The 17,074-nt window shown below is 35.2% G+C and overlaps 1 long non-coding RNA gene across 3 annotated transcripts; it reads left to right on the top strand.

Annotated features, from left to right (window-relative positions):
- Positions 1–7,537: 7,537 nt before the first annotated feature.
- Positions 7,538–12,318, top strand: LOC103401205 (uncharacterized). Of its 3 annotated transcripts, XR_011575769.1 has the most exons (7): positions 7,558–7,822; positions 7,903–8,011; positions 9,152–9,211; positions 9,399–9,466; positions 9,868–9,890; positions 11,905–11,972; positions 12,181–12,318. It is a non-coding gene; the product is annotated as an uncharacterized lncRNA (long non-coding RNA). The 3 variants fall into 3 exon arrangements; XR_011575768.1 differs by lacking the exons at positions 11,905–11,972; positions 12,181–12,318 and having other exon boundaries at positions 9,868–10,071; XR_011575767.1 differs by lacking the exons at positions 9,868–9,890; positions 11,905–11,972; positions 12,181–12,318 and having other exon boundaries at positions 7,538–7,822; positions 9,399–9,634.
- Positions 12,319–17,074: the final 4,756 nt, after the last annotated feature.

Genomic DNA, 17,074 nt, shown 5'->3' on the forward strand with positions numbered 1-17,074 from the left:
GTATGTAAACTTCCACTAGGGTGCGCTGAGCCATCTATATGCATAACGTTTGATGGTTAACATATGAACATAAGAACATACATAATGTTTAAAGATTTGACCAGTTTGTAATTAAACGCATGGATATATTTGAACATTTTTGTTTTGTACTAATTCGTCTGTTTCAGATTGAGAAACTAATACATTAAACAAACCAAGCAAGGCCTGCATATTTCTTGGATAATATTCATAAGACTTGATCTATCATCACTAACATAGTCATCTGAATTTATAATATAGTAATGAGAACAAAAGAATCGAACAAATAATCAATTCAGTCCATGATCTGCCCATGCATTAAATCGAACGGTACCAAAAACGTTAATAAATTCTACATCGCATTAGTATCACTAATTAATTAACCGTATATATATTCCTAAATCTTGAGAGAGAGAAAAAAGTGTATATATTTATATATGTGTTATTTGGAATATTTACAGCTTTACAAGAGAAGATTAGACAGATTTATAAGAGGTGGAAATAGCATAAAAAGTCCTCATCAAAAATTTAAAATTCACCTAAAGGAGCGACTTGTGTCTCTGGGAAGAGGAGAAAGCTGACACAGCTTTACAAGATTATCATCTCTAACACCACATGAACTCTTGCAAGAAAACATACTGAATCTGCTCTTCTTAACTCCAGTTCTAATCAACCCAAAAATTTTCTTGTTATTCTCACTACCCAACTTACCTGAATCATAATTCAAAGTAGAAGCGCTTTTGGTGCACTCTTTGAAAGCCAAAAGAAAAGGGTCTGCCTCTGCCTGCCACCTAAGACCCTTGGTGGAACTGCTTCTACTTGGAGCCCTCGAAATTGGGCATGGAGGTGGACGAATCTTTATCTCATGATTGTCCGACACTTTTGGTTTTGGGCTATCCCCAGAGTACTGCTGATCTTGTTCAGAGAGGAAACTAAGGGCGTGAAACGCTAATTCTGCAGGGCAGTTGTCTTCTAGGTTTGTGATGACCTTGGAGACACCTGGCTTGTCCTCCCATGAAAAGGGTATGCTCCCTTGGGAATGAACCTTTCTGTGACTCATCTTTTACGATCTGGTTTTTGCTTTTGGGGTTTGTTTTGTTTCAGAGAATGTGGATTTTGAGAGGCTTAAAAGGCAGTTTTCATGCACTGGGTGCTCTTTAACTGCAGATTTACCTAAAGGAGAAAGAATAACGTGAAGAGGAAGATGATTCGTTTGTAAAACGAAATTATTCAAGAGATTAAGATGTGAATTATTATTAATGTGCAGAGGAAAAACATACGTTTGTTGTGAGTCAATCGGGAGTTGGAGAGTTTGAGCGTGTGGTACGAAAAATAATGGGGCAGTGGCAGTTGGTTTGACGAATTCAATGTTGGAATTATTGAGTTGGTGGTGTGGGATGGGGGTATTTATTAACAACTTTGTGTAGGCGTGGATCCGAATCCTTGTACGATATGGTGAGAAAATCGGGCAAGAAAATGCATAATTCCAACTACACCAAGGAAACTATAGAGTAACAAAATTCATGTTAATATTAACAAATTCTCAATATACAAGGAAATCATAGAGAGATAAAATCTTGTAAGATTAGCCCAGTCTCGTTGAATCAGTATTTGATTTAGTGATAATTGTTTCCACTTAATTCAAGAATGTGACAAATTCGACTAACTACATAACTCAAAAGGTCGTTGGCCTTTCATACAATTTTGCCTTTTATGTCAAAATTAGAATGGTTCTTGAAGAGTTTAGCACATTGTAATCAAGTGTGTACACTTCTCACATCAATTTAATCAGGTAACTACCATCATTTAGAAGCAGTGGAAATAAAAGCTATCTTTTGAATCAATGGAAGGAATTTGAACTTGAAATCTATTTAAACAGTATTTGGGCTTAGCTGCTTAATTAGAGCATTATGCTTCTTTCTCTGCACTTAAGTTCAAATTTTCGCTTTCGTAGTTTAGAGAATTTAGTGTAGATTGTAAACTATTTTGTAGTTTGTCAACAAACAAAAAATGGAAAGAAAAAAAAAATTACCAACAGTTACTTGGTAAAAACCAATGTCTCTATGCACATATAAAAATATAAAGGGTAATGTTAGAGAGACAATATTTATAGACTAAATTTTGTAAATCAAATAATTTAGAAGTTGATGATTGGATTATTACTTTATAACACATCATTTGATTTGCAAATATTTAATTTAGTCTACCTAGCCTTACTCCGAAATATCCAATATTTGTACTTTTCCTACATGGATTACCTAGTAATGCACCCACATTGTAGAAAATGCTTAAAACTTCGTCGTCAAATAGTGACAGATTAACAAGATAATTAAACAAGTTTTATTCTCCTAGTAACTAACAGTCATCATTTTCCGTTACACATGGGACCCGACCCTTTGAAAGAGTTTAATGAATAAACTAGCCATTGGCACAGACATGCAACGACATTCATATATCACTTGCACTTCGAAACCAAATTACAATCGCTTTATATTTTTCTTTTTCTCAAAAAAAGTCATGGAAATGCATCTACTTTTTTTTTTTTTTTTTTTTTTTTCACCCCACCCTTCACCAGGCCTCGAACCTGGGACCTAATCTACCCCACCCCTTACCCACACCCTTACCACTAGGCTATTCCTAGTGGCTTAATAATGCATCTACTTATGCAACAACACAAATTAGGAATAACAAAACATATAATTGATGGCAGACAAATACTAACGAGATTCTTACCTTTGAAATAATCGATGAGATATGGGAGTTCCTCTATACTCTCATCGTAACTTGTGTTCCCCTGTACTCTCATCGCAACTTGTCTTTTAATGTTGTTTGAGAATAGTAAAATACAAATGTCATAAAATAACTAATTGCACACAAGGCTGACCTTGAGGGTGGTCGGTAAAGCAGTCGCCTAGTGCCCTGGGACCTCATATTTTTTATATATTTTGTAAATAATATATAAATATAACAAGAGTATGAAATATCATAATTGATTTGTAGGTATAGTGGAAATGGTCAGTTTCTTTTTTTCTTTGGGGTGTTTAGTTCAAAACACAAAATTGCCTCTAGTCATCATTAGTTTTTTTTTTTTTTTGTGTTTTTTAAATTTACTCCATATCAAATTAATGGCCCAATCCATCTTAAGTCCAAATGCATGTCATTTTCTTTTGCTTCTGAAAGTAACCTCAAAAAAAAACAAAAAACAAAAAACAAAAAAAAAATTGGTTAGAAGCAAAAAAACTACGTGTCATATTTTGCCTTCCTCTTCAACATATAAAGTTATAAAACGCAAGTTCTTATGCAATCTTTTTTTCTTTCAACTTCATCAACTATCACATAGTCTTAAAGATTGTACTTTAAGGTAGTCAAAATCCTTGTTAATTTCTTTTCTTTTGCTCTTTTTCAATTTTTCTTTGTTTAGTCTTTCAGCATGTGGTTTACATCCGTTCTACTACATAAAGAAAGTTCAAAGTATGTACGGGTTGGAACAGCTTTACAAGTCTTTGTTTTGGTAGATAGATTGGCAGCCGGTAGACCAAGAAAATTATGAACCATGAAAGGGATCATTATGAACCTTCCAAGAATAATCTCTATTAGTATTATTAATTTATTTTTTGGTAGAATTTTCTACGTGCAGAAGCCAGGGTTGGAGGCACGACCACAATTGTTTACCTAATAAAAAATTAATAAAAATCTGGTTTTTATGGTTACAATTACTTTAATTCGGTTGGAGTCAAGTGCAAGGAATTGGACGTTGGTAACAAATTTTGATAATTCTATATCATCATGTAACATAAGGTCATTGGCCAATGAAGACATATGAGAACAAATGAATTTTCCTGTTTCGGATTAGATGTAAGACACACGAGATGAGCAATCATAACTGACCGAAAAAGGAGATAGGAAATTGACAACCAAACAAAATAAATAAAGAAGAAGAAGAAATAAATTAGTAAAGGAAATCAAAGAAGTTAATTCATGCGAAGATGAGCCAAGCCGATAAACTCAATTTGAGAAACTCGCCCAATCGTCATAGATTCATACAGATCATGTTCAAATTAAATTTTATGTGGACATTCTATCGATCAGATCAACACTCTAAATCATTTACGGTAGGTTATAAAATGAACAAATTATAAATTGGTATCGAATTTGTTGTAGACATAAATTTTGGTGAAAATAAATGTTCACCAATATATTAAATTTTGACATGTCAAGGCTTACGTGGTACATACTATGTGTCTCACAAATTGTACACATAACATGTGACTCATCAAAACCAGACAAGTCATTACAAAGGACACATGTCAATACTTGGTGGAAATGAATTATTTGACTTTAATTTTAATTTTTAATTAATTAATTTATATTTAGATCAAATGCCAAATTGGGAGGATTGATTTATTTGATATTTTTTATTTGATTAAATCAACTATTAATTGATGGAGTTAAATCATGAATAGAGACACAAATCAAGTCTTGGATTTTTCGTAGGCAAAGACTGGAGAGTTTATAAATACAAGGCTCCAAGACAAAAAAAAAAAAAAAAGGTCTAAAAAAATCATTCTGCCACCCATACGCTAAAGATCTCAAGCCCCCCAAACTCCCAAATTCCCAAACACTCAAACATTCAAGAAGACTCATAAAACTCTTTGCATTCTTCATCAAACTCGTGAAGAATTATCAAGCACCACTACAAGTTCCGATTCTTCCATCGCCACAAGCCAAACCCTTGCGGCTTCCGTTCATCTGAGATCAAGTCATCACAACCCTTAGATCAACAACAATCCTACACATACACTTACATTCCGGAGATTGAATCAGATGATTCAAAATTATAAACAGAAATTGTAAACCCTACATTTACACTAATACAAAAAATTATTTTGTGCATGTGTTTTTGTTTGATTTGTCACATGAAATTCATGTTTACACTTGTCAGTATAAAGAATTAAGCCAAAAATTGTTTACTTAAATAAGTGAGAATATTATTAACCGCTAGTAGCTTCCTCGGATCATCACGGTAGTAACAAATCGTACCTAAAGGCTACTAGAGCTATAGCACAAGAGCCCAGGACCCAAACCAAGGGGCACCATTCCAACAGTATCTTTTAAGCCCGTTTGGATCTAATAATGAAATAAAATTAACAATCGAGACACCCTTTTCCCTCCCGCCTCCTTTCAATTTTCAATTTCCAAGTCAAATTTAAAAGACCATAAAGTAATTAGTTTGATCGCAAGAATACATATGAAATTCTTCGAAGAGAAATTTTATTTGAACTCGTATAATCTCTTTCTACATTTAATTTAAACCTTAATTTAAATTGTCTATTTTACTCTATTGCATAATTATCATCAAGTACGAAATGAAATTAACAATAAAACTACAACTTATCAATAAACTCATGCTCTATAATTAAACCCTACCATCACCCCTTGTTTCTCCAAATAATCCATGTAATGGTTTCATCTGGCCTTCTAGTGCATGGTTGTTTTGTTTGATTAAGTCACTCCAGATACAGTACCAAGGGTGAGACGGGATTCATTCAAGCCATGAATCTGGCAATCACTGAAACATCATCTACTTCTGGTATGGATAGAGGGGTATATTTCCCCCTGTCAATTGGATAAGATTGTGTCAACCTCACGCAAGTAAGTGCTGATCAACTGTACAGGGCATTCGGGAGCTGCACTAGTCTTCAAGGTCTGAAGCTATGAAAAATGATTATTGATTAAACCCTACGGAAAGATATGAACACACATTAAATCAAATAGCACTCTTCCATACATTACTAAAATCAAGTAAATTTGCGTATCCCATAAAAATACAAAATAACTTGAATTAGCCCTATGTCATATCCATGGAGAAAAAGGGCCATACTTCAGTAGGTGGTTTGATTTCAACTTTGTTGAGCTCTCTCCAAAAAAAACCAGTGCATGTTTTTTATAGTTTCATAATTTAGTTTAGTGAAACAAAAGTTGAAATATTATTGATTGTAACCGTATCATAATATGCAAGGACGATCATATTGCGTAGATTATGAATTTGTCCACTTTTGTGTAGTCTTAACTTGAAATGGACTTCTATTTGCAAATTTTGGATTTGTATTTTCTAAATGGGTGTAGAGATAAATTTATAAATTGAATTAGGTTTGTGAGGGTAGTTTAAGTAGTAAATTTGACTTTAAAGAGATATTGATAGTTTAATTAAAAGGAGTATGAGTGAAAAGAGTAAGTTAGGTGAAGAAAGAGATTACATGAGTTCAAATAAAATCTCAATTCTGCTAAAGTTTCTCCTCCCTTCCTTTCTCTTTTTTCATAATCATCCACAAAAAATTGCAGTCCAAGTGAAAACTTCAAGTCTACTTACCACCATACATGAAATTATGTTCGACAATACGAGATATTTGATTTTCCCAAACCTACCCTATAAATATAGAGAGACATCCATTTTTTAGCATACATTTTATAGAGCTCACTCCATAGCTTTTTTTCAAAGATCTAAACCATCAAAGATCCGAACCCATATGTGTGTGTGTATGTGTGTAACTTCATATCATAATCTCATTATCTAAAAATCATTATTCAGCCTCATCTTTATAAAAATAAAAAATAAAAAAATAAAAAAAATAAAAAAAAACCTTAGTGAAACTGGCAATCATTTCATTGTTTGATTGTTCTTGTGAAAATTTTCTTTTGTTATAGGGAAATTGTATTGATTTATTTGATTATAGTTACATGACTAACTGTTGTTTGATTTGACTAATTTTTTTGCAAGTATGATCTTCAAATAAAGGTTTTTAAAATGACGGTTCGGAACTTCGGATGGTTAGATTTTGTTGTGGAGTGGGCTAAGTAACTTACTTTATATCTTCAATAGGTACATTGAACACTACATATTCACAACTAAGCCAAAAGAGTAATAAAAAGAACTCAAGCCTTCTCTGCATTCTGATTGGCCTTCTCTTATTCCCCTGAACTGTATATGGCTATAGGCGGATGAGAGAGAACATGGGGACAAGGGTCTTGGTGCAACATAACTAAGAGAGTCATTCCAATTTAGAGCGAGACAAAATGGGTGAGCACGAGTGGTTCAGTGGCTAAACCAATTGATCAAATGATGACTGCTTCACTTATCAGATTAACCTTGGCCGCATATCCTCCCCGGCTAAGTATCACATTGTAAACGCCCACCCCAATTCTATCTTCCTTATCAATGAACTGGAAATAGTACATAAGTACACTTCACTTCAATGTTGCAGGGATGAGACGACATGGCATACTACGGTCATGTACATAACTGCTGCCCTTCGGCTCAACAATATACAACCCTTCAACAACTCTCATTCCTTTATGAGGTCTTATTGATGTAACGACCCGTCCAAATTTTTTATAAATTTCAGAACAACAAGGGTACATTGGTAATTTCACGTGCAGGAGATATTTGCATGCTTGTCTTTTATGGGATTGTTTAGTGTGCCATGTGGGATCTGCATCCCACTCAACCTTTCATCCTCTCTTGCCCGTGTCCCCTAGACTCTCGACACTCTCTCTTTTCCCCCCCTCACTCTCTCACAGACCTCTTCTTCTTCTCTATCGAGCTGAGACCCAAGACCCCCCCAACAACTCGCCATTCCCTCCGATGAGCACCACAAATCCACCATCATTCGTGGGCTTTCTCCCCCCCTCATTTTCGTGACTCTCCTCCTCAAGCTTTACTGTCCCTCTCTCTCTATCTGTGAAGCATAAAGACACCGAACCTAGCTCACCCACCATGCCAGGGAGTTCCACCTTTTTCGATTAGGTGAGCCTCGAAGTCATTCTTCTCTGTCTTAAATTGATGTTTGAGTTTGATTGTTAAGTGGTATACTCATTGTTGTGAAGGATTAACACGAAATCAGCTTGGGGGTAATGAACCCAACTTCTGGTGAAGGATGTAGTGACTTGCAGGCCTTTTTTCGACCAACTCCTGCCATGGCCAAGAGCACCAGTGGTATATTTTTATTCCTCTCATTCGTAGCTTTAAATCCATATATGGCATGCTAGTTATACTGGTGAAATGGAGTTGATCGGACTTCGTTTAGCTTCCTGGCCATTTTTGCAGAAATTGGCCGACCCATGGCCTGAAACTGGGTCGACCAGACCCGCAACCCAAAACAAAGCCTAACCTAGCAACCCAAAACCCAGATTCGATCCAGATCCAACCCGACCTGGAACCGATTCTCTGATTTCCATGGTCGACGCGTGGGAGTGCGTGGAAAGCTGTCATGGCCGACGCATGCGGCTGCCCATGAAGGAACCCGAGGTCTATCCTTAGGTTTTTCAACGTCCTAAATCCGTTTATGACGTCTGTTTTCCCAAATTCAATCGTTTTAGTAGAGTTTAATTAATTGGTCCCTTTATGTGCTTATGTGCGTTTGTTAGTGGCAACCCCATCTTCTCTAGTTTGTACAGCTCTTTGACGACGAAGTATCTGTGAGTGGACCCCTTCCAAAATGCATTATTTTAATTACTAAAAATGCATACATGAAAAACATGATTTTATGACTACGTTTCATGAAACATTTATGAGTAAATCGGATTTATGAAATATCATGCTTTATCAAATTCATGTTTACTGAGATATTTATGAACATGGATTTATGATATGATGGTTGAGCTATTGGGCACCGATGAGTTATATTTTGGAAAAATTATGTTCATGATTTTCTGTGCTTACTTAGTGGTTATTCACACTATGTGACTACGGGCAAATGATACTTATATAGGACATTCGGGCGGGCAATGTAGTGCCTTCAGGCGAAAGATATTTATATACGACCTTCGGGTGGGCGATGTAGTGCCTTCGGGCGGAAGATATTTATATACAACCTTTGGGTAGGCGATGTAGTGCCTTCAGACGGGAGATATTTATATATGCCTTTGGGCAATTGTGATACCACTACTAAGTACACTAAATATGATATATGTTTTATGAAGGATTTCTTGGCATGCTAGGGTTTTTGGAAAACCTATTACTTATTATGCAATACGAGTTTTCATAAACTAGGGTTAGTACGTTGAACAATAATTGTTTTAGTATTATGTATATATAAACTTGATCCACTCATGTTTTGTTTTGCGCCCCCTTCAGGACTTAGAATCGAGCCGTACAATCCTGGTGTCAAGGCACTCCCTTGTTGGTATCTTCGAGGTGTAGGACCTATTCCTTTGTTTGTACATTTTCATAATTTTCCTTCTACAATATTCTTGATTAGTGTATGCTTTGAACACGTTCCTACTTTTGCACATTCGCTATTAATAAAATTTATGTGTTTTATTTACGTTCGTTCATTCTTCATATTTTTACATGCATGTTAATATGACTTAATCACCTTCAGGTGTCGACCAGCACGTGCCTTCCCTGGTGTTTGGAGAATATCGGGGTCGAAAGTGTCAATTGAGATAGGTATACCTAATCCTTTCCCCCTCCCTCCATAAGAACCTATTTCTCTTCCCCCCTCAAGAAAGAGAAGGAAGATAATCACTCATTTCTTTTTTCTCTTCTTTCATGTGAACGGGCTCAATACATCAGTTAGTGCCATATTGACTTTTACTAATCAGTTCGTTCTTGAGTGCATTCATGTGTGTTTGTGACAATAAGCGATAGTGATTTTTCATTAATGCATAAAAAAAATTAAACAAAAAACACACACATACACACGGTTGCCCTTGGGTACAATTTTCAGTGACCGTATTATTTATATACAAATAATTTCCACGCACAAGCATAAAAATCAATCTCGTAATTGGTTACCACAAGCACAAGCACAATCACCAACGTTACTAACACAAGCACCACCTATACAGGTATCCCACAAAGAATGAATAAGGTACACGATCTTTCATTCATCTTATAATTTTTAATTAAATTTGTTGTCGAGACTATTTCCTGTTATATTGTTTTGTTTTAGGATTGTAATCAGGTAATAATTAATTTGAGTTTTCTTAGGATATCTCTAATGGAGAGGAAGAAAAGTCTAAAGGGAAAAAATTACCTGATTTGTTTAAAAATTCATCTCCAACTAATAACTGGGTTATAATTTTATGGAGCACACCAGACCATTATTTGGCCAAAAGGGCAACACATGGCCAAATGTAGCCCCCCCCCCCCAAAATCTTAGCTTCTTTTAGGGGCCTAGCTCCTCATTTGTAATAATTTATTCAAATTTGACGGCTAGATTTGAAAACATCCAACAGTAATGTAATTAAATTAACCAATCATTTAAAGTATAAACTTAAAATTAATAAAATATTGAGGGGGCTATTTAGCCTATCCGGTGGAGATTGTATATGAGTATGGTTTGATATTGTTCATTTAAAAATAATTTTTTGCAAGGCTATAATTTTGGATGGGGTTATGTTTAGCCTTTTCGATTGGAGATGACCTTAGTTTGAGGTCATAGAGGGACCGGGGGGGGGGGGTTGTTTCATGGTGGCCCTGACTCCTTCTAATTGGTTTGGGTGGGAAAAAGGTATGTTGGATTTGTAGCTACAATCTCATTCTTGATATGTAGTCTGGCTTGCCTGGTCTCTTATGGTATATGTGTTAGAAACCAATCAAATGTCACTTATACAATATATATAATTTGCACAGTTTATTTTGAATAAGAAATTCAACAACAGATACAATAAATATCAAAATATAAACACTTAAGTAAATTGCATATAAAATCACAAATCACTGACTTGTTCTTTGAAGATAGAGGCTTGCAAATGCAATCACCTAAGACAGAAATTTGCCCCTACACCCATGCAGTAGTTCAATGGACGTCTATCTTGCAGGATACAACTATCTAATCCAAGTTCTTGCACTCGAACTTGGATTCTTGGCTAATTGGTTGTGCACTTCTTTGTGTAAGATGGAAAAGGAAGCGGTGGAAATTTTATATTTTAGTTTCTGATCTTATTGCCATATATATAATGGCGTAACTTGAACAAATGTAACTGTTCATTCTTATCAGTTTTAAAATGGACATACATGTTCAATCAGTTTTATCCTTTCAGAAAAACTGAATCCAAAAAATAAAAAACGTAACTTGTGTTTTTCGTCCATCCGAGCCCATCTTTGACATTTAATATATACACCTAAACCCTCCAAGTCTAAGGCCCAATGTCCATGGCTTTGGCCCAATTCTTTTCAAACTATAAGTGAGTAAACTCACTTATAAAGGTGACTTGCAATAAAGGTTTGGGCGATGTGGGACTGCCTCACAATCACAAGTTCCAACAATATCCCACATTTTCTATTCAAACTCTAGCAATACCCCGCATTTGAATAGAAAATAAGATACTAACTAAATCAGTAACGTTTTTCCAAAGAACTTAGATATGATACGCATCGGGATAGGTGTCTTTTGGACTTAAATCTTTTCTAGTGAGTACTTATCGGATTTACCTAATGAAGCAGTGAATTTAATATCTTGAACTGATCATTCTTTGTAGTAAATCGAAGGCCCATCTTTGACATTTAATATATAAACTTAAACCCTCCAAGTCTAAGGCCCATCTTTGACATTTAATATATACACCAAAACCCTCCAAGTCTAAGGTCTAAGGTCCATAACTTTGGCCCAATTCTTTTCAAACTATAAGTGAGTGAATTCACTTATAAAGGTGACTTGCAATAAAGGTTTGGACGATGTGGGACTGCCTCACAATCACAAGTTCCAACAATATGTGCTATGTTTTCTCCCTTTCAATTGCAGTGTTTTCTAATCGTCATATTACCATTCACTAATCCTTTATTTAAATTAAAAAATTTCTTATTATTGTGAATGAACTTGGTTAGTTTGTAGAAGGGGAAATTGTGTCACCAACAAAATCTGCTTTTGACCTCGCGCGCAGGCAACGTTACTCGGAACAAATACATTTCACTATGTATTTCACAAGTCGGAACAAATATATTTCACAAGGTAAATTAGTGGAATGTTGTTTGTCATAGGTCTTAATTCTTGTAGTGAATCAGCTCCTAGAATTAAAACATTTTTCTAGTGGCGGTTCTTTTAGCTAAAATAAAATATGCGCCAAAAATTGAAAGCAGGTACGTATACTTTTACCTAATCAACACCAAAGAAAATATGTAAATATTTCTCATTTTTTTCATCATTTTTTTCACGTCAGGAAAGGTTGATTATGATGATAGGCATGCACAATTCCTCATCCGGATTGTGAATTGTGATAAACAATTTTGCAGCACGATATTGGACGTACAACCATCACCGTCATCACTGTGGAAATAAAATTTAACTTTTGGAAACGACATGAAACTCACATTTCAACTAACGCCCTTTCTACTGTATCATAATTCGAAACGCGACTTACTATCCTTCACTGGTACTAGATTGGGTGATTTTTTCAGCATCTTTTTTGAAACAAAGCAACTTGGGTTTGAAAAATAGATGCTGAAAAATACCCCGACCTAGTAAGGGTGAAGGTTAGTAAGTCGAATCTCAACTTGCGTTATAGTACAAGGGGGCTTTGGTTGGAATGTGAGTAAGATGTCGTTTCCAAAAGTTCAATTATTTTAAGATTTTAGTTAAGTTGTTTATGTTGTACATATTTGCATTGCATTTCTTTAATGTTGTACATATCTGTTGCATTGTATGTATGTGGGAAAGAACCCACTAGCATGTTATTTCTTTTAAATATCTTTTTGTGTAAGTTGTACTGATGTAAATGACAAGTTTGAGCTTAAGATGATCTATAATGGCACACGTGGTAACTTGTTTCTCAACTGCAATAGCTCTTGTTCTTCCACCTTCTTACAGGTCGATTCAGTGCTCCGTATGTAATTGGTTTGAAACCCACATTATCGCACCCATTTAGCTAACCGTGGTTGACTAATAGAGACATTATGAAGAGCATCAGTGAGAAGTAGCTTTAGGACAACTCTTAAAATCATAGGTTCTTTGGGCCATGATTATATGATTGTTATCTTGTGCAAATCATGTTGGATCTTTCTACATCAAGCGATATTGGGCTATGTCCACCAGCGAGTCTTTTTGGACTTATGACGAGTATTTGGGACATGTTAAGCCTGTTTAGCCCATCAACTTTGGTGAGAAGAGTGGCCTAGCAAATTGGATTGTGGTAACCAAGCATGTGAAGCATGACGAGCACGCTGTGTGATTTTCAGGGTGACGTAACCCTTATCATTTTTACCAAAAAAAAAAAAAAAAAAAAAACCCTTATCATTTAATGCTTAGGTATGGTTTGGCATTAAGGTACTTAAAAAAAAAACTGCTTATTTTTAAAGTTTTTATGTTGAAGGTGTTTGGTAAACTAAAAAAAAAATAGATTATTTTGAAAGCTGCTATGAGAATAAGCTAAAATCATCAGAAAAGCTGAAGCAGCTAAATGCTACTTTGGAAAACTGGCTATTTTTTCAAAGCATGCGGAGCTACAATGCACCTTTAATGAAACTTTCTAAAGTCCAATAACATCCTCTATCTCATTGTAGCTCTGCTCCCTAGCATCGACTGTTTGCCGAACCTGATTGTTTGACATCTCCAGACGGGTGAACTCAGTCGTCAAATCATCAATCTGCTTCTACATCCTCTTCCTCTTCTTCTCGTCTACCCGTCGCGGACCCGTCAGAACCTGAGCTTGATTGGTGCTGAACCGAAGACATTTCTTCCTTTCTTCGGGTAATTTACCCAAGAATTGCAAAAATTAGGAATTGATGTTTGTTACCTAAATTAGATTAGGGTTGAAAGAATTGGGGCGAAAATAAAATTAGGATTGGGATTCGAATTGAAGGCAAGGAATTGATGCGATTAATTCACTAGAAAACGTAGAACCCGTAGTGGAAGACAACGGAGAACGAGTGGAGCAGACGGATACGAAACATAATGTCATAGAAAGACTAGACCCATTGATTTAGACTTCTACGAACCCAAAATTTCTAGGCCCCCAAATCAAATCCGATCGAATTGGATTTTCAAGAACCTAAAAAAAAAAACCCCAAATTAAGTTGAAGGAGGATTTATCTGAAAGGCAAATGCACAACAGAGAAAGATAGGCGAAATGAGACGGAAGGAGAAAGAAGGTTAATAAAAGAAAGATGGGAGACTTCTAGAGAGACTATTAATAAATAAAAGACATGGATTATTAATAAATGAAGATGGATAAAAGAAAGATAAGGATGCTTTATACCATTTTTTGGTCATTTCATACAGTCACAGCTGTTTTACATAAAAGTTTACCAAACACTATTATATTACTTTTTTTCCAAAAGCACTTTTACAAAAAAAGTTACCAAACACTCTGCTGCTTTATTTCACAACTGTTTATTTTCACAGCACACTAAAAGCAATTTTGTTTCAAAGCACAACAATATCAAACTAACCTAAGTAGGGTCTATGGATATATGATGAACCCTTTAGTGTCAAAGGAGGTTGGAACACACATCCTAGGATAGATCCTTAGGGGGCGTTTGTTTGACCGGATTAGAGGGGACTGGACTAGACTAGATTGTAGTCCTGTGTTTGTTTCACGCCGGGACTACGTTTAACGGGACTCGCCTAGACTAAGTCGGACTAAAAGCTTCGTTGAAGGGTCTTCGTGAGGCCCCCCGAAATTGGCCGGACTGCTAAACCAAATCTGATGGATTCACCCCTCCCTGTTTCGTTCCTCCCATCTGCTTCTATATCGTGTCCCACAACCCTTTTCAAATCCAGATTTCGCAAAATTCAAAAAAAAAAAATACAAAAAATTTGCAGCGGGATGATCATGGTTGTTTCAATCACACATGCACCCAGAAAAATTCGAACCCAGATAACCCAGAAAATCCTAAAATTCGAACTTAGAAAACTCAGAAACCCAGGAAATCCAGAAAAAAAAAATGCAGTGGGATGATCATGGTTGTTTCAATCACACATGCACCCAGAAAAACCAAACCAGATCCAACCCTTATCCTCCACCTTTGAGCCAATCACACATGTAGCCCACCTCCTTCAATCTCTTTCTTGCTCTATGTTTTGATTTTAAGATTTGCAAGTGATTTTGTGAGAGGAAGTGAAGAGGCAGGAGAAAGAGGTGAAGTGCAGAGGAGGCGAAGAAGATGAAGTGAAGAGGTAGAGGATTTGCAATAAAAAAAGGAGGAACAAAAATGGGAGAAAAAGGGGAATGGGGAGGGAGAGGCGGAGAGAAAAAATGATGCACAGAGATGGTTCTAGAAAATAGGGAAGAAGATATAGTAATGAAAAAAATATTAATTGATATATTAAATTAAAAATAAAATATTAATAAATATAGATTAAATAATATAATATTATAATCTTGCTTCTTAGTTCGACACTGCACCAAACGCTTCACTAAGTCAGTCCAGCTTAGTCTAGTCTAAGCCAGTCCAGCTTAATCCTTGAAGCTAGTCCAGTCCGAGACAATCCGGTGCAACAAACGCACCCTTAGATTCTTTCCGTTTACACTAATCACAACGTTGACTGTTGAAAATTTCGATGCTTAGGATATCTTCAACAATGGTTGCTTTCGACTGTTGGTTGCTATTTGTTTTCTCTCCGAGAGGTAGTTGTTTGAGCGTCAGGTAAGAAATAAGAGTACTTACACATACTATTATTGGAGCTGAGCTGACTTAAAAGGATGATAGGATGCCCCATGCTTAATCCAATCATAACGCTAATTGGATTGGGTCCGAGTCCAGCGAGAAGGCAATGCAAATGTTCTTTGACCAAAGCTAAATATATGTACTGTAATATAAGTAAGTGCATATGTTTAAATAAATGTACTTAAGTATATGTATAGAAGTATGTTTAAATAAATATATGTACCGAAATATATGTATCAAGACATGTGTGCAGAAATATATGTACCAAAGTATGTGTATCAAAATATATGTACTAAAGTATATATAATGAAATGTATGTTTTGAAGTATGTGTACCAAAATATATATACCATATTTTATGTACCGAAACATGTGTATTGAAATATATGTACCTAACTATGTATACCAAATTTTCCTTTAGAATTTTTGCCAATAATGGTTGGCCAGTGAAAATTTTCAAAGCTTAAGGTCCTCTGTTTCAAAAGAGGTGCAGAAAAAAAAAAAAACCTTGAGCTAATACCTTATGAAGGATAGTAAGTCGGATCTCGACTTATGTTACATTACAGAGGTCATTGGTTTGAATGTGAGTCAGATGTCGTTTCCAAAAGTTCAACTTTATTAAGATTTTAGTTAAGTAGTTTTGTTGAACATATTTGCATTGCATTTTCTTTATGTTGTACATATATGTTGCATTGTATATATAGATACCATGTTATTTCTTTAAAGTATTTTCTTTGTGTAAATTGTTTGATACATGTTGATGTAAAACCTTGTCACACTGATGTGGTATGAGTGAAAGCCCTTTGATGCCTAAGTTAGATTTTAAGTAAGGAAATGAATCACAATCTATAAGTTTGTTACATATATATATACCAGCCTCTCCGCATGCACTAACGTGCGTGCGAGAGGTATTTTTGCATCAAGGACGCTACGCGCTCCTAAAGGTGTATTGTGTTATTTTTTTCCATTGTAATTGTCAAGATATATTTTAAATGTATTGTGCAAAGAGGAAATTTTTCTTTACCATGCACATCCTAAAAAGTTGTCATGTTTTTCATTTTCATTTTGCGTAAAGTAATAATTTAAATGTTATTTATGCAATTGTCAAACAACATGGGATTTTGGATGCAAGTTCCTACCTAAAGTCCATGAACAATAGTAAGTAGATGTAAATAAAAAAAGAGTATATGAAAACATTAAGTACTAGTAGAAAAATACAAAACAACTTAAATGTCAAAATATAAAACCTACATCACAATATGTACATTATTCACAATACCCATAAAGTCTATATTGCATTGTTTCTTTTGAAAAGAAAGTTTAGATATTGACATCAATGTAGCAATTTCCACCCATTTGTTCTTGATTGATGTTTCAAATTTTCATTGCCAATCTACAAACGATAGTGAGAAAATTAAAAATCAAATAAAAAGAGTTAATTGATAAGTGA

This window comes from Malus domestica, chromosome 15 (assembly GCF_042453785.1).
Source record: "Malus domestica chromosome 15, GDT2T_hap1".
Classification (NCBI taxonomy): domain Eukaryota; kingdom Viridiplantae; phylum Streptophyta; class Magnoliopsida; order Rosales; family Rosaceae; genus Malus; species Malus domestica.